The sequence below is a fragment of the Colossoma macropomum genome, unplaced genomic scaffold (assembly GCF_904425465.1).
Source record: "Colossoma macropomum unplaced genomic scaffold, Colossoma_macropomum, whole genome shotgun sequence".
NCBI lineage: Eukaryota > Metazoa > Chordata > Actinopteri > Characiformes > Serrasalmidae > Colossoma > Colossoma macropomum.
The window spans coordinates 12,868,879-12,896,591 of record NW_023494786.1 but is presented as its reverse complement, the minus strand read 5'-3'; the positions used below and the strand labels follow the sequence as shown (position 1 = coordinate 12,896,591).

Genomic DNA, 27,713 nt, shown 5'->3' with positions numbered 1-27,713 from the left:
ACATAATCCGGTATAATACAGCAACTGAAAATTGTTAAGTGAAAGTTTGGCTATCTAGTCAGAATGTCAAGGATGTTCAGTAGCATTGTACTTAGTGGCTATTTGTGAAATCATTTTTTTACCATGTAATCAGTTATTACCATGTATTCCCCTCTCCGCTGCCAAATGTGCTGTATGCACCATTATAATGCTTGTAGTTCAGTTGCCTCTGATATCCTGTGTAAAGACAAATTATTCTTAATCAATTAATCAATAAATTCATTTTATCCAGCTCAGAGTCTACTCAGTAGGCCTGGTGTGGCTACTAAAAAAAAGCTTCATAATGGCAAATTCTCTCACCGCTCTTGAGGAAACCAGTAGCTCTCTCATGGATGGCTGAAGTAAGCTGTCCAGTGTTCTTGAGGTACTGAAGAATGTAGATGTTGGGGGAAAGAATAGCAATGTTTTGTTCCCCACAGCCATATGGCATCTTCAGCAGTCCATCAAGATTCTTTAAGGCACGGCCCAGTAAGTCTCCTTCAAAAGAATCCATTAATATTTATTCAAACAAATGTTGTCTTTCCAGCTGGTAAAATAAATCTGCAGTCTCATAATAACCAGACCAGACCAAATAATTAAACCATAATACTCATTACAGTCATGGAAAAAACTACATCCTTCTTCAGTTATACGTTTTTGATTTTTCAGGGCCCAAATAACAAAAGTGGGATCCTCACCACTTTCTACAAACAAAAAAATAACCTCAGGTGACAACAGAAAACACAACAGATTTCAAAATGTAGTCATTTTTTTTCCAAAATCAATTTTCAAAAACCAGGTGGGGAAAGAATAAGTACACCCTATAATTTAGTTACATGTAGAACCACCTTTAGCACATCGTTTTGAAGAAATTTTAGCCAACTCTTTACAACATTGCTTTATTTCATTGATGTTTAAGGACTGTTATGGAAATTGTATTAATTCAGTGCATTTGCTTTATTGTTTGCAGAGTGTATGTACGGGCAAAACACAGTGTAATTGTTCCCTGTCCTGATTCACCAGTACAAACACCAATTTTCCTGGTAAAAAAGGCCCGAAAACCTCCTTAACCTGACGAATGGAGGTTTGTACAAGACCAGTAAATTTGGCCGTGGTGCAAAGGGCCCCAAATACACCAAATCTATACACAATTCTGAGTCAAGTTCCTGTGGATAGCCAATGGTTTTCGGTAGTTGATCTGGCCAACATATTTTTCAGTGTTCCCCTCCATAAAGATTCTGATTTGCCTTCATGTCTGATGGAAAACCATATACATTTACTCTGCTGTGCCAAGAATATTGCGAAAGCCCCACGATTTATAATCAAGCACTCAAACACAGCCTGGACTCACTATCCTTAATGCCAGAAACTGCCCTTTTGCAGTATGTAGATGATTTGATGATCTGTGCGGCAACTAGAGAACAGTGCGTGCGAGACACTGTGGCATTGTTGCAACACCTCACTAAAGAGGGCCACAGAGCTATCCTTTCTAAACTGCAGTTCACTCAAAGATCAGTCAGGTTCCTAGGACATGACATCTCAGCAGAAGGGAAAAAACTGTCTATGGACAGAGTTTCTGTCATTCAAAAAATTCCAAAACCTTGTACCAAGAAACAGGTACTCTCATTTTTAGGCATGTGCTCATATTGGAGAACATTCATTCCAAATTACTCCCTCCTGGAGGCACCAATTAGAGATATTGTGCATGCAAAGGTCCAGTGGACCCCAGAAGCTGATAAAGCATTTGAGAACATGAAAAAGGCCTTGCAAACCACCCCCTCTTTGGGTCTACCTGACCCAACCAAGCTCTGTGCTGTTGCAGACACATGTGAAAAACTGAGACCAGTGGGGTATTTTTCTAGCAAATCAGACCCAGTAGCAGCAGGCCTGCCCCCATGTCTCAGGGGGGGTAGCAGCTGCAGAAAAGGTGGTCACCTCCTCACGAGACCTGGTACGATATTCAGATCTTACTTTGCTGGTGCCACATGCAGTCTCCATGCTTCTCTCAGAACAGAGATTGTCACATCTGTCCCCACAGAGGTGGTTAAGGTACAATACTGTGTTGCTTGATATGTCAAACATCACAATTAAGAGATGTACAACTCTTAACCCAGCCTCTCTTCTCCCCAAAGAACAGTATTGGGAGCCACATGACTGTGTGGCACTAACCAGTAACCTTTGAACTCCTAGGTTGGACCTTAAGGATGTCCCCCTACATAATCCAGATCTTGTCCTGTATGTAGCTGGATCAGCATCAAGAGACCCCAAAACAATAAAGTAGGGTTTACAGTAGTAACAGGTCACAAAACAGTTGTGTCAGGTGCCATACCAAGCAACAGAACTTAGCAGCAGAACTTAAGGTACTTACAAATATGCCAAGGGCAAGTCTGTCCCAGAAAGTGAGTCACTCGCAATTTCGGCACAATTTGGAAACTGAGAAACTTTCTGACAAGCTCAGGCACACATATTGCACACCACCACCTTGTTTCAGCTCTCCTGGACTCTATCCAACTTCCAAAACAAATCGCTGTTGCAAATGTGATGCACAAAACAGACCCTGTTTCCCTAGGAAATGCAAGAGCCGATGTAGCAGCAAAACAAGCTGTTTAGACCCAAGAAATCCTCAGACCCTGGATCCAAGCTCCTTTGCCCAGCTGCCAACATAACAGATAGGCTGATAGAAACCCCAGTGAAGGCTCTGACTGGGGAGATCAGAGACCGCATCACCAGGTGCCTGCTTTCCTCACCAGACAGTTAGATAATTAACCGCGAGTACAAGGGAACACAGGAGGGACTACACACCTATTATGTCTCAGTTTGTCGACTTTGCCCTGGCCATAGAGACAGGGTTCTGCATGTAATAGGGATTGGGGTACTGGCCCAGTGGAGAAATAACCCACCACATCCGCTCACTGAAGATGCATTCCAGTGGTAAAGAGGGTGTGCTGGAGCCCCGCTGAGGTGGGACAAATGCTGATTGGCCGTGCCCGCACTCCGAGCACCAAAATACATCAAGAAGGCTAAAAGCTCACCCCTATATGCCAGAACCATATTTACCGCCTAGAAACATTGCCTGTAGACTATTCAGACACAGTTTAGGGTGCAAAAAGTGTGCAGTAGATAGAGATACTGACAGATTGATTCCTCAAGAATGAACAGACGCTCAAAGGACCAAATATGTTGCTCAGGGCATTGTTAATATTGACTACAGACTTAAATCATGGAAAGGAGCTCTCTCTAACCATTATGAAAGGAAACAAAACCACCTTTAGTTTCGACTTGTGGAAAGACTAATTGAGACTGCTCTCATGAAGGAGGATTTGAGACACATGTATCAGATGATGGCGGCTATCAACGACCACGACTCCTTTAGTGGGGAAATGTTATGGAAATTGTATTAATTCAATGCATTTGCTTTATTGCTTGCAGAGTGTAAGACTATGTACGGGCAAAAGGTCATGGACAAAACACCCTGTCCTCTCACTGATAGCTGCATAGATACAAAAACAGAATGTATCCTAATATAGTGATTGACCTCAGTTATCTATCTTACACCTCCCTAATACTTCTGCTTTTAAAAAGATATTCTAATCAGGGCATCTCTAGTCATGCACGTACAGCATGATCAGAAGATGCTGCATGTACTTACAACCTTATAAGGCTATATTATCAGAAATCTGCTGAAGACTGGTAACAGCAGCTGTCATACCTCCCCTTATTTGGTACCCAGCCAACACCCAGGGTATAAAACACCTACATAAGGGAGACCGCTTTAGAGCGCTCTTTGCTCTCATCTCTTCGCTATCATCTTCTCACTCTCTGGTCTATATCACTTTCATTTCCTAAATAAATAACTCTTGCTTATTCAGAATTTGTGATTTGTTCGGTTGTCAGGATTTCCATGACAAGACCTTGGGGATTTCCATGACAGGACATTCATTTATCTTTTAAGATCCCTGTACAGCATCTTAATGGGGTTCAGGTCTGAACTTTGACTTGACCATTCCAACGCCTTAATTTTTTCCTCTTTAGCCATTCAGACATTGATTTTCTGGTGTGCTTTGGATCATTGTCCGGTTGCATGACCCAGTTTCGGCCCAGCGTAAGCTGCTGGACAGCTGGCCTCATATTTGTCTCAAGAATATTCTGGTGTAAAATTCATTGTTGTCTCAAAGACGGAAAGTTTCCCTGGTCCTGTGTCTGTAAAAAGCCCACTCCTTGAAAGATGGGCAACTTTTGTTTACTGCTTTACTTTCAGGAAACATTAAATATTAAAATCTTTTGCGTCTTTTGTTGTCAGCTGCCTTCATCCCAATGACAGCTGGAATGGGCTCCAGCATGCCCCGTGGTTTTTTTTTTTTTGGTTAACAGATGTTGATGAGGACCGCACAATTAGTATTTAGGCCCTAATAAAACATGTGAAACTAGATACTTAAACCACATCAATAAAAATGAAAAACAAAGAAATACAAAACATAAATGATATTTCATATGCAATAATGTGATTCCTCATTTAATGCAGTTTTTAAAATTACACTGCTTTACAATGTCATTTGTTAAAAATATTTCTTTAACCTGCTTCTTGATGAAAACACATTGGTAGCTTTGACTGGAGGGAGAGAAACCAGCTGATCAGGGCACTTGTTTGTAAAGTGGGATGCAAATCGTTCCAAGTGTGTTTCTTATTTTCAACAGGTATTTGACTAGGCATGGGTGCTGTAATCAGATATACTTGATGACTGAGAAGTCACCTGATGGCGATGTGTAAAAGGCAATAATTGCCTTGTTTGGAAGCTGACAAAGAATTAGACAGGACTAATTTACCTCAAACAGTTCCTACATATGTTGGGAAATTCTAAGGCTAAGAAACAGGATCAGGAAAAAGATATAATTAAAAAATATTTAATACTACTTGTTGCAGTAAATTACAATACTTTTTGTACACCTTAAGTTTCCCAATTGTTGGTAAATTATGAATACAATGAAAATATAATATTACATGATTTTCCAAAGGCATCTATAGCTGAATTCCAGAGTGACTCTGCCAAACACCTATTTTTTAAAGACGTAAACACGTAGGCATGGGTTCAGTATATCATTTGTAATAGTATAAGATATAATTGTTAATTGTGATTTTTTAACTACATATTGTGGTATTTTATTTTTTAGATATCACCCAGGTCTACACTACACTGGAATCAACTGATGGTGTGGATAATCTGGTATTGTGAAAAAGGGAAACCAGCTTTAACATTCTAATCAAGCTGTAATTTTCAAACATTAGATTTTTATGACTCAAAATGTTCATGAGTCCTGTAGTATGAGGTGACAGATGTAACTGAATGAGCAATTCAGGCTACAGCCAATGAGAGAGCTAGTAGAAAGGAAAAAAGGTGAAGAGACGTGCAGGCACACTGCTTGTGTGAGAGGACAGTCTCTGTATAATTTCAAGTCAGCTGTCAGTTAGTAGTAACATATTTCTCCAGCTCTCACTGTGATATCTGCATTTCTCAACCACATATTCATCCCCATTTCGTTTTTTTTCTGCTTTGTGTGTGTGCATAAAATTCTGTAGAAGATTGATGTTAAGTGTGTGACGCTCTATGCCTTCAAATACTGTAGGATTTACCAAACTGCTGTTATTCTGGGCTTTAAACCAGGGATTTCAACCAGGGATTTACCTATAGTGAGGCCAAAAGCAAAAAGGTTATTGACAATCTTGTAGACAAGTGGAGTCATGGGGACCTACTCAACTGTTCCCTGCTCATCAATTGATTATCAAGCCTTTCATGAGCTGGATCAAGTATACTGCATGCAGACAATACCGGAAACTGCAGGTCAGTGGGTCCCCAGAACTGGAGCTGAAGATCAGTGCTCAAGGGTCATCAAATAGATTTTAGCCGGGCCACCTCCTCACAGAACAGACATTCTTTAGGTCAAATTCCTACACTGTACATTCACTCTTAATATTTTATGTCCTTACCAAGCACTGAAACTGAAGCTCGTGCTGATCCCTCGATCACATCTTCAGGAAGAACCAACTCCAGCTCCTCTGAAACGTTGTTTCCTGTGAATCAAAGTGTAAACAGGTGGCTCATTCTTTACTGAACAATACATGAGTGTTGATGCATTGGTGTGAAGAGTAAGGTGTAAGTCAATGCATAACCTACCCTGTGGACACAGCAACCAACTCTGGCTTGTGGTCTTCTCACTTCCTTCAGCCTACATGAGAAAATTGTATGATCAAAGTAACAACAAACATTATTTACATTAATGTAGGCTGGATTGGGTAGTAATGGAATATATGAAAAGACATTATGTAATCAGGAATGGGAAAGAAAAACTGTAATTTTATCTGCAAAAAAATCCAACTTAAAATGTTTCGGTCATTTTAGGTGACATTTTGTTGGTTATTTGAACAAAGAATTATGTTGGGTTAAAATGTTCATTTTAGTTAGTCCAACACAGTACTGGGAACACTACCACATATCATAGTTTGCAATTTATTTCAGATTTAGTTTAATTTGACTTAATTTTTTGTGTTCACTGAACATCAAAAAGTAAGTTAATAGAACAATAAAACGTTTGCTTAAAGATGTTCACTTAACCTTTTAAGTCCACCATGTTACTTTAAATTAAAACAAACCTTTCTCACAGTGTCGCAAACACTTTCGACATGCAGGCTTATAAGCACCAGAGTGGTTATCATTTGCCCCATCTGCAACTGGTAGTCAATGAGGTGAAAGCACAACACCTCTCCCCGATCCTGGGGGCACTGTGCAACAGTGAAAGTCCCACTCAACAAGGAAGTTGTTGTAACAGCCTGGTTTTTGTACTAGTGGTTTTTGAGTGGTCAGTTTACTTGCTCACAGTTTACTGAGTGGTCAGTTTACTTGCTCACATACCTCATCATTCGATCATTCGATGAGGTATGTGAGCAAGTAAATGCTGGATATCAAATTTGCTATCTAGAAACAAACTGTCTAATTTTACACTTAAACTTAACACTTTCTCAGTTGTGTCAGGTTCATCTCGATAGATCCTGATCTGTCCTTTGACGCACATATAACGAATATTACTAGAATAGCCTTCCTGCATCTCTGCAATATTTCTAAATTAAGAAATGCATTATCTCTACAGGATGCAGAAGGGCTAGTTCATGCATTTATTACTGCAAGGCTAGATTACTGTAATGCCCTACTGTCTGCATGTTCCACCAAAAGCCTTAACAAGCTTCAGCTATTCCAGAACGCTGCAGCCAGACTCCTTACAAGAACCAAAAAGTTTGACAATGTCAGCCCAGTTTTATCAAACCTACACTGGTTGCCGGTTAAATTTTGCATAGATTACAAAATTTTCTTACTGACCTATAAAGCTCTAAACAGACTCACCCCTCAGTACCTGAGTGAACTTCTCACCTACTATGAACCATCACGCCTACTTAGATCACAAGGTGCTGGCTTACTATTAGTACCTAGAATTAATAAAGTTACATCGGGGGGCAGCCTTCTCATACAAAGCCCCCCAGCTTTGGAATAATCTTCCAGTCAGTGCTCGGGACTCAGACAACAGTGTTTATGTCTAGGCTAAAAACTTACTTGTTTAGTCAAGCCTTTGGTAATTAGTTTTCCCTGTCATATAAAAGGTGCTGATCTGGGGGTTCATGGACATAGAGTATCATGGTAAACTGGGAGTGTTGGTGCTGCCGTCCCACTGCTCTCACGCGTTCACTCAAGTTTGCTGACGGTGGAGCGGAGGGGCAGTGACATTATGTACAAGTACACAGTGGAGCGAAATTACGTTCCTCCAGGAACAAGGTGCAACAAGGCACAAAAGTACAAAAGTACAAAATTATAAAGTGCGAACATGCAGACAGTGTGCAAACAAAAATTAAGCTAGAAACAATACAATAAATTTGATAAATTAAACAGATATTACACACACATATTAAACAGACAGGACAGTGTAGCACTGACACAGCACAGATTTCTGGACATGAGGTAGTGGAATAAGGTGCAGACATATTTAACATGCTGTGATCTGTAAGGTACATCAAATAACATACATAAACACAGCAGTTACTGAGGTAGTACAGCAGTGTAAACACAGTATTAGTAGCAATGTTCCAGATAGATAGTGCAAGTAGAGCATCAAAAGAGGTGTGTGTGTTGGTGGGGGGGGGGTGTTTAGTTCAGTCCTGGTGGCTTTCCGGATGCAGCGTGTGGTGTAGATGTCCGTGATGGAGGTGAGAGAGACCCCGATGATCTTCTCAGCTGTCCGCACTCTACGCTGTAAGAGTCTTGCGATCGGAGGCGGTGCAATTCCCAAACCAGGCGATGATGCAGCTGCTCAGGATGCTCTCCACAGTCCCCCTGTAGAACATGGTGAGGATGGGAGGGTGGAGATGAGCTTTCTTCAGTCTCCGTAGGAAGTAGAGGCACTGCAGGGCTCTCTTGGCTATGGAGTTAGTGTTGAGGGACCAGGTAAGGTTCTCTGTGATGTGGACCCCGAGGAACTTGGTGCTCTGGATGATTTCCACAGCACAGCCAGTAATGTTAAGTGGGGGGTGGTCTTCAGAAGTCATCAACCATCTCCTTAGTTTTGTCTACATTCAGAGACAGGTTGTTCGTTCCACACCAGTGTGTTAGCCGCTGCACCTCCTCTCTGTACGCTGACTCATCATTCTTGCTGATCAGACCCACCACAGTCATGTCATCAGCAAACTTGATGATGTGATTTGAGCTGTGCTTTGCAGTACAGTCATGAGTCAGCAGGGTAAACAGCAGCGGACTGAGCACACAGCCCTGAGGGGTGCCAGTGCTCAGTATGGTGTTGCTGGAGATATTATTACCTAGTTATTACCTATCCTGACTAACTGATGTCTCTTAATCAGGAAATCCAGGACCCAGTAACAGAGGGAGGCGTTCAGGCCCAGCAGGCTCAGTTTTCCAATCAGCTACTGAGGGATGATGATGTTGAATGCTGAACTGAAGTCTATGAACAGCATTCTGACATAAGTGTCTTTATTGTCCAGGTGGGTGAGAGCCAGCACGTTGGAATGACTGCAGTGCTCAGAGAGATGTTGAATATGTCAGTGAGAACATCAGCCAGCTGTTCAGTGCATTCTCTGAGCACTCTGTCCGCTATGCTGTCGGATCCTGGAGCTTTTTGTGGGTTGACTCTGTGTAGAGTACTCCGCATATCAGCTGTGGACAGACACAGGACCTGTTCACTTGGAGGTCGTGTGGTTTTTCTCGCCGTCGTGCCGTTCTGTGCTTCAAACCGGCATAGAAGTTGTTTAGCATGTCTGGAAGGGAGGCATCACTGTCACAAGCAAGTGGGGGTGACTTGTAATTGGTGATGGCCTGGATGCCCTGCCACATGCACCGTGTGTCAGCAATGTCTTGAAAATGTTCATGGATTTTCTTTGAGTAGGCACGCTTAGCCTCTTTGATGGCCCGGGAAAGCTTGGCTCTTGCTATCCTGAGGCTTGCTCTGTCCCTTGACCTGAAAGCCTTGTCACGGGTTCTCAGCAGCATGCGCACCTCCATGCAGCAGTCATCCATGGTTTCTGGTTGGGGTGAGTTGTGACGAGTTTAGAGACAGTAACATCATCAAGGAACTTGCTGATGTAGCCAGTCACTGATTCTGTATACTCCTCCAGATTGATGGAGTCGCCGGAGGTTGCTGCTTCTCTTAACATCTCCCAGTCAGTATGCTCAAAACAGTCCTGAAGAGCAGAGATAGCTCCTGACGGCCAGGTTCAGTGCGGCGTTAGCATTAGCACTGGGAGCTATGTACACCGCTACTATGTACAGCGTATTTAGCTCTCTTGGCAAGTAAAATGGCCTGGCTCTGACAATCGCAAACTCCACCAGCGGTGAGCAGTGACTAGAGACTAGCATCGCGTTTTTACACCCTTCAGTGTTGATGTAAACACACAGTCCCCCACCTCGAGTCTTACCGCACAGCTCAGCGTCTCTGTCCGCAAGGAAGCACAAAAGGCTGTCAAGCTGAAAGTCCGGAGTGGAGCTCGTCATCCATGTCTCTGTAAAAACAAAAACACAGCAGTCTCTGAACTCACACTGGGTAGCCCGCTGAATCAGGAGGTAGTCCAGTTTATTCTCCAAGGAACAAACGTTTGATAGAAGAAGCGATCGGATGGCTGGTCGTCTGGGGTTAGCCATTAGCCTAGCGCGCACCCCGCCTCGCTTGCCTCGCTTCCGCCTTCTCGTGCATCGCTTTCGGCCAGCAGGCTCACGCAGCGCTGTGGATCTTAGCAGGCCTAGCTCGTGCAGCTCTTCCTGCAGTTCGTTTGGAAGTAGAGATTGAGATTGAGGCTGATTTCTCAGCTGTAGCAGGCTCTGGCGATGGTAGACGCTGGCGCTGGTTGACGCAGTCATGATATATAGTTTTGGTCGGGTTACACGACAGATAGTAGACAAAAACAGCAAGAAAGCACCGTTTTGTTGTTCCCGAAGTGACCGCTGCAGCTACCCGCCACGCCGCCGGAACCGGACTCTGAACTAACTCTCTGTGTGTTTTCCTTTCTTTGCCAAGTTGAACAGCTGCCCATCCTGTGCTTCTGATGCTGTTGCTTGTTCTGCCTTGATCCGGTGCCCACTGCTCGCCAGCCTTCTGGACGGGCTTGACGATCATTGAGCTTCATGCTGTACAACGCTGTGCAAACCTCACCCTCATGAATTGACCCTCCCGATGATGCTGCTGCCGCTGCATGAACTAAAACGAATCTAATTAACCATTGCTCCGCCTGTTTTCCCCGTTTTGTACTATAATGCTTTATACTAACGCTGTTTGCTGTCCGGTGTCGACCAGAGGAGGATGGGTTCCCCTTTTGAGTCTTGGTTCCTTTCAAGGTTTCTTCCTCTTGCTCTTAGGGAGTTTTTCCTTGCCACTGTCACCACTGGCTTGCTCATGGGGGCTTGGGCCCAGATTTTCCTGTAAAGCTGCTTTGTGACAACACCTGTTGTAAAAAGCGCTATATAAATAATCTTTGCTTGCTTGCTATCTGGGAAGTCTGTTCACTCCGCGACCACCTTTGCAATGTCGCCGGGTAGTTATTTCCAGCCATATAAGACCAGGGTCTCTTTGAATGGGGAGCGACCAAAATACTTGAAACCGAAGGGCAAATTACCACTTAAAACCATTTTTTGGTTAAATAGTTTGCAGCAATTGGCTCAGTAGCATGGGTTCTCAGGTTGCTCTGGCTACTGCACTTGTGCAGATTTCCTCAATGAGGGAGTGCTTTCCCATGCAAGGCTTAACCAAGGCCCTAGGCTCAAGAGGCTTTTATTATCACTCCATCTATGTATAAGTACACAGTGGAGCAAAACATTCCGGAAACGTTCCTCCAGGACCATGGTGCAACATGGAACAAAATAAGACTGTACAGACAAAGTGCGAACGTGCAGACGTAAGTGTGCAGACATTAAACTAGAAACAATACAATAAATACATGGCATGTTGAGCATTACAAGCTTATTTCAACCAAAGAAAAGTGCTTTTGTACAGCTGTCAGTAAAGGACGATTCATTGTTTTGATGCTCCTCATTGGCTTCTTCCAACATTAGTCTCTGGAGCACAGTGACATGGAAATCACATCTGAGCCTAAAGTATCTGAGGAGCTCACTTTTGGAGTTTTATGTCTGAAGTATATTGTTTGGTTGGTAGAGCTGTAGTTGGATGTCCGCCGGACACACACTGTGCGCTTTTAGAAATCTTGCTATCTGGTGACTCCCACTGTATGAAAATGCCCCATCCATGCTACGTGAAATGCAGCTCTAGAGACAGCTGTGTCCATGAACAAAAAAATCACTGTATTAACCTTGCAGTTCTGTTCAGTCAAACAGAGTAAAGCAGGAAATATTGACTCTTTTCGTCTCTGTTTAGCTGGCCTATGTGTCTCGACCCATATTTTTTGTGTGTTTAAAAACAGACAAAAATGAATAGTATTAGTGTTTCTGATGGGATCATACCAGGAGAGAATGTTAAAAGTGACTGATGGCTTTCTGTCTGACCTCCAAAATTTGTCTGAGCAGAGCTTCCTTCACTGCCAGCTTCATTCATTTCATTTGCGCAGCAGCGTACACTTGGCTTGCATCACACAGTATCAGAGGTATCAGAATGTTGGTATCAGTGAATTATTATGAGTATGAATACAATAAATTATTATACAATAAATAAATGAGCATTGTGTCAGACTGATACCCAATACCAGTATTGGTATCGATGCATCCCTAGTTACATTGCTGACCATCTCACGCTACAGGACTCATGAACGTTTTGAGTTGTAAATATCAAACAGGCCTCTGGTCACTTCAGAGCTCAATCGGAGGGCTAAACATTCACTCTCTCTCACTACCAGATCATCCATGCAGCCAATTGCTTCAGATCGAGCTCCTGACCTGGAAAATTGCTTCAGATTGGGAAAATTCATCAGAAAGGGCAAATTGAGGTTAAAATCTTGCTAAAAATGTACATGTAGTCTAGGCCCAGCTCAGGACAATTGACTCCCACATAGTTTTCATTGAAATTAATGCCTTTTATTCTCATATTACACATTGATTTCTGTAGACCGCTGAAACTACTGAAAGCTGAGGGAGCGTCTACAAAGTACTATCAACCAAGCACGATACAATAATATTAAAAAAACCACAAATGATGGCCAGTCAGAGTTTTTAGAATGGTCTGTATTTTGTAATTATTGTTGATGGGGGGGGGTCTGAAACAAACACTTCTACCAGATTGATCTTTTGACTTTGGTATAAAAGCAGTTTCACTCCACTTGCTTTTACTCGTCTTTCAGTTTCCTCCTTTGAGTACCATGCTGTCACCTTTATCGTCCTCCCGCTCCTCTAGGCAACTTCATTGATGAGTTAGATATACTTCCGAGTCTCTTCCCCATCGATGGAACCCCACTCATACTTTTGGGTGTCTTCAAACTGCCATCGGACAAGCTGCAGTTATCCTGCCTGTTACTACTGCTATCGTCCTTTGACCTCACCCTCAACCAGACTCCTCCAACGCCCAGAGCAGGCAATACTCTGGACCTGATATTCAGCAGACCTACCTCTGCGCTGGATGTGACAGTAACTCCCCTTCACCGCTCTGATCACCACTTTCTATCTTTCACACTCGCCCTCCCTGCCACTACTGTCCATACCACCCTTTCATGCTCTTCTGCTCAACGCAACCTGCACTCCATTCCTCCCTCGTCTTTCACCTCAACTATCCTGACCACGCTTCTCCATCCTGACTCATTCTCTTCTCTCTCACTGGACACAGCTACAGATGTTTTCCTTTCTTCACTCTCATCTGCAATTAACTTTCTATGTCCTCTCTCCTCCAGGCCAGCAAGATCTTCCCCACCTGCCTACTGGCTGACAGGTGTCCTATGCAGCAACTGGCAAGAGCAAAGGAAGGCTGAGAGAAGGTGGAGGCAATCCCAGCTCAACTTGGATCTTCAGTCCTACCAATCTCTCCTTTCTAAGTTCTCACTTGAAGTTATTGCTGAAAAGCATTTTCTTCTCTCTCCTCAACCCTCCTCCTCCCCCTTCACCCTCTTTTTTCACCCTTGAGGATTTTATCACCTTCTTTGAGGAGAAGGTTGATAGAATCAGCCAGTCTTTTAGCCCTGTCTCCACTTCTTCCACTAGACCTCGTTCTCTAGTTCTCAATCCCCTAAACTGTTTTTCTCCCCTCTCCACAGATCATGTCCTACAACTGATCAAATCCAGTAATCCAACCACTTGCCCACTGGATCCCATCCCTTCCAATTTGCTCCAGTCAATTTCCATGGATCTACAGCCCATCATCATTTTTCTCATAAACAACTCCTTGTCATCAGGTCAAGTTCCATCAACTTTCAAGACTGCAAGAGTGCTTCCCATCCTGAAGAAGCCCATGGTTGACGGTTCTGATGTTAACAACTACAGACCGGTATCACTTGTTTCTTTCCTTTCAAAAATTCTTGAATGTGAAGTCTATAATCACCCATCTCTCTTTTTCACACAGAACCAGCTCCAGGACCCCAACCAGTCTGGCTTGAAACCAGCGCACTCAACAGAAACTGCCCTTATAGCAGTGACTGAGAAGCTCCAGTCAGCAAGATCAGCCAAACTGTCATCTGTCCTGATTCTTCTTGACCTCTCATACAATACAATCCTTCTGGACGTCCTCACCAACCTTGGAATCACTGGCTCTGTGTGGAAGTGGTTCAAGTGGAGGGTCACTCTTATCAGGTAAAATGGAGAGGGTCCACATCCGCACCTCTGGGTAATGTAATATCCTCTCATGGCTTCTCTTATCACTGCTATGCTGATGACACTCAACTAATGCTTTCTTTTCCACCTTCTGACACACTGGTTGCTTAGCTTGACCGGCCATCCTTCAAGACACGCGGAAGACAAGCATCAAGACTTTTCTCTGTCCTGGCACCCAGGTGGTGGAACGAACTCCCACTCGCTGTCCGAATAGTAGAGTCTCTCGTGGTCTTCAAATGCAGACTGAAGACACATCTCTTTTTACAGCACTTAAGTGAGCACTGAGTTAAGTATGTATTGTAATGTATTGTACTGCACTTATTGAAATGTATTGCAATGCACTGTGTTTAACTCTGTTCCTTTTCTCTAGGTATCAACATGGGCTTTTTTTTCTAGTAGTATATGAGCTCAGGACTAGCTTTCTCTCTAACCTATTTGTAACTAGCAAAGATACTTTCTCTAGATAGACAAAGCAGTTTTTGTTAGTCACTCTAGATAAGAGCGTCTGCTAAACGCTGTAAATGTAAATGTATAAAAAGCAACAGATTTTAAACAAATAAGGCATCATCCCAGGAGAGCAGTTTAGTTTTTAACTATAATGCATTTGCATATAACTCAATGACCACTTATTTCCTTGTGTTTTAGTCTCAGAGCTTTAGTCTGTGTTCCAAAATTGTTCTTTTTCCTGTTAAAATATTTTTTGTTTTTTTGGAGAAATCTTTTTCTTGGAGAGATGTCCCCATTGTCACTGCTCGTAAGTGTACATGTTTAAACTCAAATTTATACAAATTTGTCAGCTTTATGTTTGAAATATTTACATATATTCTTCTTCTTTGGCCATTTTGCTAAATGTGAGGTTAGTGACTATTTATGCAAGGCACAATATTTAAGTCACCTATAATCTATAATTATGTTTCATAAAACATAGTGCAGTTTTCGTGTTTGCCTTGTGTTCATTTAAATTCTTGTCTCTAAATTGAAATTTTGATTTTAGTTACATTTTTCTCTTGTCTTTATCAAATTTTATGACTTTATAAAGACAAGCAATCCAAAAGTAACAGAAACTAATCAGATTATTTTACTTTTAACAGGTAATCAGTAAACTGTACTGGAATACATTTTTAAAAATAACCTTCCCAACTTTGTATAAATGTATGAGTGCATTTTCAAAGGCAAATTTTTAGTCCTACCTGTACAATCAGGCTCCGTGTGACTGTGTCAATGCGGCCTCTCTCAGGCACACTCACAATCTCATTGTCACACACAGTCTGTGACTGTTCTGCCTCAGCACTGACTGTCACATTCAAGACCCCTAAAACACATCAAAAGATGCAAACAGGAGTTTATTAGCACTAAAAACAATTCAACAGAAATGTGAGATTATGTCTGAACTTGAGAGGTTTAGAACTCACCAAGCACAGAGGGAACAAGAGTCCATTTGAAGGTCTTTCTACCATTTGCACACAGACAGGATGAATACTCTCCATCAGAGGAGGCTTTCAGAGTGTAGGTTGAGGAAGGAGCTGGAGTCACTTTAACCTGTCCGTGAAGCACAGGAGATCAGCTTACTGTGGACGTAAGTGATGAGAGACTGGTGAAGACAGAAAATGCTGATTTTACAGTACCATAATGCACTTGGAGAGATAGTTGAAGACAGTGGCCTTCAGCTCAAACTCTTCTCCCCGGATGATGGAGTAGGGCAGCGAGAGCTCCAGGAAGAAGGGCTGGAAGACACGAAGCTGAGCAGGAGGAGCCACACCCAGACCTCTAGAGGACAGACAGAAAGCCTCCGTCTCCCAAGTGGTGATAGTGTCAGGAACAGTGACAGGAATCTGTGCTGATCCAGAGTCCCTGTGGAAAAGTTGCATTGACTCTGTTTAGCTTTCATCAATAAAATAAATCATGATCATAGCACATAACTCAGGTTTAAAGGGCAGGCAGCTCAGTCCACCTGCACTTTCTGATTATGGATTATTACTGGAAAAACCTGTTACCTGCTGACCTCGCCAACCAAAATCTTGTGTTTAAGGAAAGATTTTTTAGTACAGCTAAAGACCAGCTTTTCACATAGTGTATGTTTAGCACCGTTAAAGGCTGCTCACTTCATACCACTTTAATACCTGGCCCCACCTATTAACAGTGCTGAAAGGGTTACTTTAAAAATATTTTTCACTACAGGTTAGCGATTGCAGCAGCACGGTGGCGCAGTGGGTAGCACTGTTGCCTCACAGCAAGAATGGCTTGGGTTCGATTCCCGGCTGCGCGGCCAGGGTCATTTCTGTGTGGAGTTTGCATGTTCTCCCCGTGTCTGCGTGGGTTTCCTCCCACAGTCCAAAGACATGTGGTCAGGCAAATTGGACATGCTAAATTGCCCCTAGGTGTGTGTGAATGTGTATGTCTGGCTGTCTGCCCTGTGATGGACTGGTGACCTGTCCAGGGTGTATCCTGCCTTCTGCCCAATGACAGCTGGGATAGGCTCCGGCACCCCACAGCGACCCAGAAGGATAAGCAGTTTAGATGATGTGTGTGTGTGTGTGTTACCAATTGCCTGTTTAAAAATATAATTTCACCTAATCCAAAGAATTACTATATTAATGTAGCCTGATTTTTTCCATTATTTTTGGACTACTTGACTTTCTATATAGTTCAAAGTTAGTAGCTACCAAAGTAATTAGCGTACAAGAAGTTATCACACACACACACACACACACACACATCTTTTATGCCACTTATCCTTCTGGGTCACGGGGCGGGGGTGAAGTTATCAGTGAAGGAACATTATTTAGTTTGCTACATCAAGTTATTTTCTCACCTTTCCTCATTGGCTCTGTATGTTGGTTTCTGCTGGTCTGCTTGCTATCTCTGCTCTCTGCGGTGCTCTCTCTGTATTAATATTTATTTTTACACAGAATATTTTTTTAAATACAGATGTGAGCAAAACTGTTGAATTGTACATTCTTGTGTATATGTATATTCCATCCTACTCAAATACTTGACCTACTTTTGTTTTGCAGCACTGCAAGAAATTCTGTGCTATTTTAAGGCTACATTAGTGACAGATCACATTAATTTCTTTTTTCTACCGATACCTGATCATTACCTAAACGTCTGTAAATATTGTCCCAATACTGAAACCGGGTATGGGATTGGTGCCTCCTCTAGTTACAACCCAACACTGCTCATGGCACTGACCAACATACCCTCATGTCTGTGTTACCTTCTGGCTCTCCCTTTTCAGTTAGGCTGTAATAGCTAGGCCTGCTGTAGTCACTGCTTGCACTCTTTAGACACTATCTATTTTGTCTAGTCACATCAAACACAACCAATTGTCTGTATGTTTCTTTGCAGAGCTGAACAACTGTACATCATACTAGTCAGCAACAGTGCCTGGTTTTCACTGATCAATTTCTCGTTTCTGACACTGATAGACCTTTAACAGGAGCCACTGGTTATCACTGTTTAATCTAAATACTTCTGTCTAATGACAGGTTCATTTCCTTTTTTATGTATTCAGTATAGTATATTAATTGCAATGTGCAGCACTATTGTTATCTGATGGTATATTATTAGTTGGTTGTCTGATTTATATTCTTCTTCTTCTTCTTTTTCTGCCAGATATTTGTCCGCATATATTATCTCAGGGCAGGCCTTTGAGCACAAATTCAATGTTGTTCAGACCCACACTCATCTGTTTGTCTTTTTTTCCCCTCATGCCCTCGTTTCTTTCGTAGACTCCCATTCATTTTGCCTCCCACACAAGCCCAATTATTTCTTTGTCCGACAGCCACCAAACTGCTTGTACTCACTCAGGGAAGGTCCTCAAACTCTACTGCACATACTGCCCATACTGACCTGCACTCCTCTATGTTTCATTTTTTATCCCTTGTTCCTCCGCTTGAGTCCCATTGATTTTAACAACAAAGAGCAACCACTTAACCACTTAAGAGCAACGCCCTAACAACCCCTCAGTTCACACCTCTCATGCCATAGCAACAAGCTTCAGCTGTGCAATCACTCTGCATTTTCTTCAGGAAACGCACTATTGTAGTTGTAAAATCTCATCCTTTATTCACATTGCTTTTGTATTATTGTTTTGTTATCCAGAATCGACCAGAGGAGGATAGATTCCCCTTGGCTTCTTGAGGCGTTTTTCCTTGCCACTGTCACCCTTTGCTAGCTCATTTTGAATTTGGACCTGGATTTTCTGTAAAGCTGCATTGTGACAATGCTCACTCTATATAAATAAATCTTGACTAATTAATTAAAATGTATTCAGACTGATAGTACACTGTAAACTTAAATGACAAATAAATTGTTTTTTTTTTCGGTAATACTTAAGGCTATTTTAGTGCTTGTCTGTCATTATTAGCAGCAGCTCATGTGACAGTAATGATATGATCGTCTGTTGAGACAAGCAGATTAAACGTAAAACATTCACAGCCCTCATAATTTTATCATAACTATAGCCTATATTATATGTGCTGCACAGCCTACCTGTTTATCTTAAAGAAGTCAAAGCTGCTCTGGGTCAGCATAGCATCTTATGTACAGCTAAACATAGTGGACAGTAAGTCTACAGCTGTTCTGAGGTCAGTGGACATTCAGTTGTATTCCTGAGGATTAGATTAGATTGGCATGCGAGATTTTAAAAATGATAGGCCAACACAGTATCAGGACAGCGCTGCCTCCACGGTGAACTTCATAACTGAAGATATGTGGGAAATAAAACTCATGCAAAACTACAGAAGTCTGGACCTCAGTGTCCTCATAGATTGTTATGGCCATGAAAATGGGTGTGCATATATACAGTCAGTCAGATTTTAGAACCAATCTGCTGTACAGTGTTCACTAACCCCACTTCAGCAAGTTGCCATATCCAAGTTTCTGGGAAGAATTTACGAACTGACTCAACGGGTCCAGACTGAGGTGCAGAGAGAAAACCAATAGTAGGTACCCAAGATAATCCAGCTCCTCCACTGTGCACTAAAAATCAGCAAAAACATGAACAGTTAGCAGACCTTCTTCTTTAACTGTTAGAAGTTTTTTTTAACTTATGAAAACAAAATCTAGAGTATGCATGCAAAACCACAACATATAGATTTTAAAAATAACACAATGATTAAGATTCAGAAATAAATATTTATGAAAAAAGTGGAAAAAGATGAGTCTGGACATACAAATATGATGGTGGTCATTATATCGTCTGCCTTTGTAGATCAAACAGTGAGGTTTTCTGACAGCCAAATTTGTTAGCATCTTGAGCCCCACGCGCTGTCAGATAATGAATGTAGTAAACCACAAGCAAGATGTGTTTGAAACAGCTTCAGATTATGCTAGTATGCTTTGTAGTAGATCTCTTTAAGACTTAAATGAAATGCATTTGAAGAGTGATGTTCCAAACGCAGTATAGACCAATTTCAAGAATCGTATTATTTTTTCATGATATATGTTGTTGGGAGCGAGCTTCAAACAATCACGAAATATCAGTGCTTTATTGTGATTAATAGTAACTCTATTACAGAAATAAAAATGTCTTTTCCATTATACATCAACTGTTAGTCTTTTAAAACCTTATTATATTCAAAAGTGTTACAAATGGATATCGTCGCCATCCGAAGAAAAACAAGTATCTCCAAAATGTTTACTGTAATACTATAATAATGGAGCATTTCTATTGGTCTATTCATCATGAAATTGTACACATTGTAAAGGGCAGCTGCTGTGCTCAAAAGAAGTAGAAAGAAAAACGGTAACACTATGAATGTCACATTTGTAAACATCTATAAACACATTTTTAACGTTATAATGCCTTCATACGGCATTATAAACATGATTATAAACATTTATAAAAATGAATTACACTGGATTACACTTTATAGCCATGTTTATTATACATTATGAATTGTTAATATAATGCATTGTAAGTAGTGTTGATAACATGTTATACTGTAAGTGCCAAAGAAGTCAGTCCCAGCTTGGAGACTGCAAAGTAAAGACAAATACCAAGCTAACGGTGGTGTACATTGACTTTCCCACACTGGGTAAAACACTGATGGCAGCATTAGTTTAAACTCTGACATTTGAAGCCTGTAATGTGCTTTATTATGTATGTTTTAGTGTTTCAGTAAATCCTTCAGTAAATACTTCAACTTGAAGCCTCACTCTGAACACTGGAGGAGGCTTTAGTACAGTACGCTTCACTTTACTTAGAGCGGACAAATACCACTTATGAGCTCTTATAATTTGTTATGAACAGTACTTATAGTGTATTATGATAACAATTCATAATGCATAATAAGTATGGCTATAACGTGTAATGCATTTTTAAAAATATTTATAGCCATGTTTATAATGCCTTTTGAATGCACTATAACATGTTATGAATGTGTTTATAGATACTTAAAAAAGTGACATTCACAGAAAGTGTTACCAGAAAAACAATGGAGATACTTTTTTCCTTGAACAGTGACAATATACAGCATTTTTAAATGAATCTGTACATTTTCTTTCTGTTCAGATGTGATTATAAAGGTCTAGTGTAGAAGAAATTTTACACATAGATTTGCAAAAAACTGTTTGTACATTCAGCGAGTTACCTTCAGGGTACGATACACATGGTCTTCCTGTGCACTCCTTTGTACTCTAACGTGCAGACACTCCGGCTCATCTTCAAGTATGTAGCCATAAACTGACACTGATGTCACTGGCAGCAAATGAAAAACCTATGGAAGATTTAATTTAACTTGTTAATATGACATTTTTAAAAACAAAAGTCTTATAATATGGACACAACCTCTGTGTGTTCTCCTAAATATAATAATCTTTGTATTACCCAAAGGTAAAATTTGTAGACACATATATACACATACTTACTGAGCACTTTATTAGGGACACCTCCTTGTTTCTACACTCATTGTCCATTTTGTCAGCTCCACTTACCATAAAGGAATCTGTATTCCACAATTACAGACTGTAGTCCATCTGTTTCTCTGAATATTTTGTTACCCCCTTTCCTGTTCTTCAGTGGTCATGACACCCACTGGACACCCACAGAGCAGATATCATTTTGGGTAGTAGATCATTCTTAGCCCTACAGTGACACTGCTGTGGTGGTGGCGTGTTAGTGTGTGTTGTGCTGGTGACTTTTTCCAAATCCAGATTATGTCTTGTTTTTTATACTGGCCATCTTGGTCAAATACCAGCATTAAGTGGCCTGGAGGACCCATGCTATAGTCATCTTGTATCCTGCCAAGTGTTATTTGGATTTTTTTTTGTTTGTTTATGCATTAGCCAAACCGTATGAATCTGTACATAGTTGGAACTGGTTGTGTGAATATGCTTGGTGGACATGTCTCAAAATAATTCTATAAACAAACAAAGGTAAAATATTGTCTGTTTTTAACTAAATATCAGTAAGCATGTAGGATTATTTCTCATTAGTAAAGGTAACCCATCCCTGATGTGTTACAACATCAGTGTCACTGCAGTGCTGAGAATGATCCACCACCCAAATAATACCTGCTCTGTGGTGGTCCTGTGGAGGTCCTGACCTTTGAAAAAGCCATGACATGAAGTCCAAGGAACTGTCTGTGGATTTCTTTGATTAAATTGTGGCAAGTTATAGATCAGGACAAGGATATAAAGCAATCTAAGGCTTTGAGTGTTCCCATTACCACAGAGGCCTCAATAACTTTGATATGGAAGAAGCTTAGCACAACCTTAACCCTTTATAGACTAGGTTGTCTGGCCAGATAGGGCATCCAAGCAACAAGGACCTTGGTCAAGGGAGGTAAGAAAGAACCCAACCATCACTCTAAAAGAGCTCTTATGCAGTCTTGTGCAGAGATGGGAGAACCTGTTGGACAGATGCACTTCATAAATCAGGCCTTTATGGCAGAGTGGCTAGATAGAAGCCTCTGTTGAGTAAAAGGCCCACTTGGAGTTTGCTAAACAGCATGACAAGGACTCATAAGGAAAAATTCTCTGGTCTGTTTAATGTTTATACAAAATGAAACGCAACACCTCGTTTTGTAGCTTTATCGTTATTCAAGATGGAACTTCTAGCTAACTGTCATACAATTATGAAGACTGAGCAACGCTAAAAACAAACATGATACCTGCATAGTGACAGAGTAGTAAGACAAAGTGGGACGCTATGTAAATAATAAGGTAGCTCCAAGTTTAGCTTAAATGTTCAAGTATCTATGCTGTTTTACTTATTTTTTGTTAATTATTTGCATAGCTTTTGATTGATTTTTGAAGCAAATTATGATTTTGGAATGGATTTACAGAGGTGAGTTTAATGAGTCCAGAGTTTGTCAACAACGTCAGTCTAGCATCTCCCATTGTAAAACAGTGAAGTATATGTCAGATATAAAATATGTCTTGGCTTAATGACTGAATCTGGGGAAGGGATAAATCATTTTTCAGTCCAACTAATTTTCTTATGTCTCTGCAACATCTGTATGCTGGTGGCTTTGTATTTTTCCTATCCACATTGCTTGTGTTGTAATTGCTGTAATATTGCACTAAATTTGCAAGTGTTTTAACCCCTTAAATGGCCCAAAGTTTTATTACACACTTCTATAACCTACGAATTACCCAGCAAGTTTGCATTGATGTCCCTGTAGTTACTGAATGATAAGTCTGGGATTTTAAGGGGTTAAAGTATTAATTTCTGGCTTCCATACTTCAGAGATAATTCTATAATTGTTTGCCGGTTTTCTACTCAACTCACTGGTCTACACAACTTTATCACTCTGGAAAGGAATGGAGGTGTCCGTATGACTCCATATGAACTGTTGTTTTTACTGGCCCTTTGCTGATACTCTGCCCATCTCATTTATGATCATTTACACCATTCCTTGGCCTAATAAACACTCACAAAACTCCATTGTCTATTGCTGTTATGTATATCCTCCAGGTCCTAAAATGCTTGGTATTAAAAATGATGAGAAAAATCAAGCTCTCAAGTATGTGTTGAATATTCAGTAAATCTGAACTTCACCTTGTCAGCATTCAGGCGTTTTCCTGGTTCCATGATGAACACACTCTGATCCACAGCACTGAGTCCACACAGTGAACCAGGCAGAGCTGAGAGCTGGAGAGTGTTTTCCTCACCAGGAACTGCCTCAGTGGGAGAGAACTGCAGTGAGACCTGAAGATCATGACGGAAACAAATTTAGAGTGATTTATCTTTTTCACAATAATTCTGAGAAAAGACACTGATTAATTAATTAATGCTAACACTTACATGAAAATATGCAAACATATCAAAAATATCAAAGTATGTTATATCACCTTGTTTCTGAAGCATTTTTCAACATTAAAATCCTTGCTAGCAGCGATGACGTTCTCACTGGGCAGCACACAGTACACCAGAACCTGCACTACAGGAGCCAGATCAGCATCAACAGACAGTCTGAATGAGACTTTTCCCTCTATGAGCTTTTTGGATTCTTTCACTTCAACTTTCTCATATCCATGATGGACTATGGCTCCTTTAGACAAGACCTACACCAAAGAACCAAACTTATATTGACAAACAGCCAACTGTATTTCATTCAGAGCTGTCTGAATAGAAGAAAGTGTTCGCTTTACAGTATAACTGTATGTACTTACTGTATATATAATATCAGTGCTGTAATTCTCAGTAGTTTCTCCAACAATGTAGTACTTAATGTTTATGAAAATTTCAGAACCACATGGAATCGGTTCCTTCAAGCTCTCTATAGATAATTCACTATCCACAGGACTGTAAGGTGTAACAGGTTGAGGGAGTGGTATAGTCACATAACTGTCTGCAAAGTAAGGTCCTCCATATCTGGCAGATTCAAAATCTGGATAGATACTTGCCTGGATAACAGTGAGACAGGGTTTTGTTTCAGTAAATGACAGCATAGACAAATTTTCTGAAAATATTTGGTCATCATACCATACCCGCAGTGAAATCTGTGTTTGAGGGAGATCAGAGGCATTAATTGCGAAGCTGGCCAATCCATTAATATCTGTGGTAAGATTGTGTAGTAGCTTTGGAGACCACCAATAACCTTCTGAAAGATATACTTTCTTGTTAGGTATTGGTTTTCCACGGAAGGTTGTAACTTTGATCTGTTTATCAGTGAAAAAATATTGTTATGTTATTAAATTGTCAATTTTAAAACAGTCAAAACCTCACAAAGCATAAAGAATATAAGATGTTAAGGACTTCTCAATGTAAAGACACACACCTTTCCCTTTATAACTGTGTCCTGTTTGACGTTTTTTGGTAAAGTCAAGAAACTCAGCTTTACCAATTTTATAAGTAAGCTGTATCCGTTCAGGTTTTATAATGGAAATGTCTAGAAAAAAATAAAGCGACACAAATTCCATTACTTGCTACATATGACTGAAATATATAAAAAATGCGTTTCAGTTTGATAGTCTGTTTCAAAGTTAGCAGACAGGCCATGTTATTAACTCACCTGTTCCTTCCTCTGTCACTGTAATAGTAGCAGCCAAATAATTATCCAAATAAGGATGAAATTCAGGATAAGTGAAAGCTGACATGTTAAAGACAGCAGAGGCACAGCCAGACTCATTCATCTACAAGCCAAACCACAAAAACAAATGCTGTTATTACATGTATAAAACTGGTACTACTTTTCTCACTTGGAGCTGATTAGCAGAGGATGCTGCTTATCCTCCCGGGTTGTGGGGGGTGCTGGAGCTGGTGCTGGAGGCAGAGGGCAGGAAACACCCTGGGCAGGTTGCCAGTTTATCACAAAGACACACTTACATACACATTCACACATAAGAAGAGGAAGTACTAAAGCTAGCTAATTGCTAGTAGCATGCAGTTCCATCTCTACTTACCAATAAGCCTCTCAAAAAAGGTATAGGCCTAGAGGCTAAACCGTCTAGGCCTATACCTAGACGGTTCAGTGATAGACAGAGTGATTGAAAACTAAAATACTACAGTGGAAAAACGTGAAACACAATACACACAAGACATTACGTGAGGATTTGCATTGTAAAATGAAATGCTGAATTCATGTTGGAATTGAATACAATCTGAAATGTAATAAACGCATGAGTATATTGCTTTCCACTGTTCTCTACTTAAAACAACGTTAAATCAATGTAATGGATCTTTTATTTTTCATTTTGGCGTATTTTCTACATGTTACTGTTTAAATGCAATCTTGTGTGCATTGCATTTTAGGTTGCATTTCAATGAAAAAAATACATTTGAAGTACAAAAAAGAGGTCAAGTGACATGAAAAAGGTAATCTATGGAAAAGTAATATCATGTGTGCATTGTATTTCACTGTTTTGTCTGTTATGATCACATTTCAATGAGGAAAATCCATTTAAAGTACTGCATAGTGGAAAGCAATATAGTTATGCATTCATTATATTTTAAAGTGGATTGTATTTAATTCTGATGTGAATTCAGCATTTCCACTTAGGGATTTGTTTAGCAGAAAAACTGGTTTCTGTTTTCCGTTCACTGCAGTCTTTACCACCACTGTCCTCAATTGCTGCCCACAACGGCAACTAATTTTCATCAACTAGTCTATGTAAGCCCTTTAACACATACTTACACACCTGCACTGTTTCATCCAGGCATGGTGAGATCAATGGGATATACTCCTGATAAGGATGTGTAGCGCACACTTTCACCAGTGCTTTACCAGGTACTGGCTGTCCATAAGTGTACCTTCAAAAATAAGCAAACTTTGAACTAAGTAGATAAAGAACAGGGTAAAGGCAGGCAATGTCATTTGTATTGCATTAACTTTGTATCATATTTACATAATTTACATACAGATATTACAGATGTTCCATTTGGTTGTACTAAAATCCCATTGATTATATTTAAAGATGGCCCAAAGAATGAAAACTTAATATTTCTGCTTTCATGTTGAGTGCTTGTGGTTTACTCTTGAAAGAGTGACTCACTTTGCACAAAGCTCTATCTTCAGTTCCTCCTCTCCAATATTCTGTTCTTTTGGTGTTTTCACTGTAACCTCAAACCTGGGTAAAACTAAAAGACAAATGGAATCTGTTATTACAGTAAACTGTGCTGATTATTACCAACAGAAAAGCTAATGTCCTAGTGCTGTCACTTACCGTACTTCTTCACCTCAAAGTAATGTCTGGTCTCTCTATCCCCAATGTGAGCCTCCAGTTTATACTCGCCCTCAGGAGCCTCAGGATTCAGTTTGTGAGAAAGCTGCACTATCAGGCCTGTTGAGGACACATTTGTCCACAGACCAATCCTGTTACCTTTATTATCCTGTTTGGTTCCAAAAAACCAAGAAAATATTTAATTTGATTTATTGCAGTGACAGTATTAGGAGAAACAAAAAAGATTACAGACTTTATTTATTAAGAGTTTTAAAATGAAGATGTGCTTCCATCTCCTTACCTCAAGAGCCAATAAGCTGTACTGTAAAAGAGAATAGGACAGTATGTTTGTGTCATTTTGATTAATAAATGTCATTTTGCATAGTATAATAAAAACCTCTAAAAGCATTTAACACATCAACAACTAAAAATGGTTGATTTAACAGATAGATGGGTTTTTATAAAAATGCCACTGGAGAGGCTTCTTGGGTGTAATTTTTCTAATATATATGTCAACCAAATTCAGTCTTCATCAGAATTTCTTAATTCATTGATTTTTTTAATCGTGACAATTTCTTTAACGCTGGTTTACTTTTACAGTCAAAGAAAAGCTCTTACCTCTTGTTTAAGGGGGATAAACTTTTTATCCATATTGACAACTCTGAAATTCACTATTTGAAAGGACAGTAATAAAGAAATATCATGTTCTGAGATGTATGATCAGTAATAATTACTTTGCCATTAAACTGTGTTGCAGAAATGATGAATTACCTGTTTGGCCAGGGTTGTAGATTGGTTTATCAGTCTGAATGAATGTCAGTGGGCTGTAGGATTTAAACATGACTTTACCTCTCTGTGTTCTCCGATACCTTTCACCTTTGACCTCTACCCTGATCTCCTGCACTGACTCACCCTCAACCTGTGGAGCCTGTTGAGATCATATATTGAGCTATTTTCCACATTTAGACATATCAAACACTAAAAAAAACAAACAAAAAAAAAGATAAATAATCTTGGTTTCTGACCTTAAACTGAGAGCAGCGGTGAAATTCTTCCTCCACTCTCTCCTGTAGAATTATTCTGTTCTGGTTGTTGTGAACCCGATAAATAGTCATTAGCGAAGTTTCTTTAGGGTTCAGAAAACTCGTACACAGTGTAGCCTCAGATCCAGACTCTATCACTGCAGGAAACGTCACCATGAAATACCTAAAGACAAAAAGTAGTAACTTTAAGATGATGTCCTCATTAACACGAGTTTAGAGGTGTAATATGAAATTTTACTGAACGAATGTGTTATGGATG

The 27,713-nt window shown here is 40.4% G+C and overlaps 1 pseudogene; it reads right to left on the bottom strand.

Moving 5' to 3' along the window:
- Nucleotides 1-27,713, bottom strand: part of LOC118826951 — a 44,028-nt pseudogene that overhangs the window by 13,921 nt on the left and 2,394 nt on the right.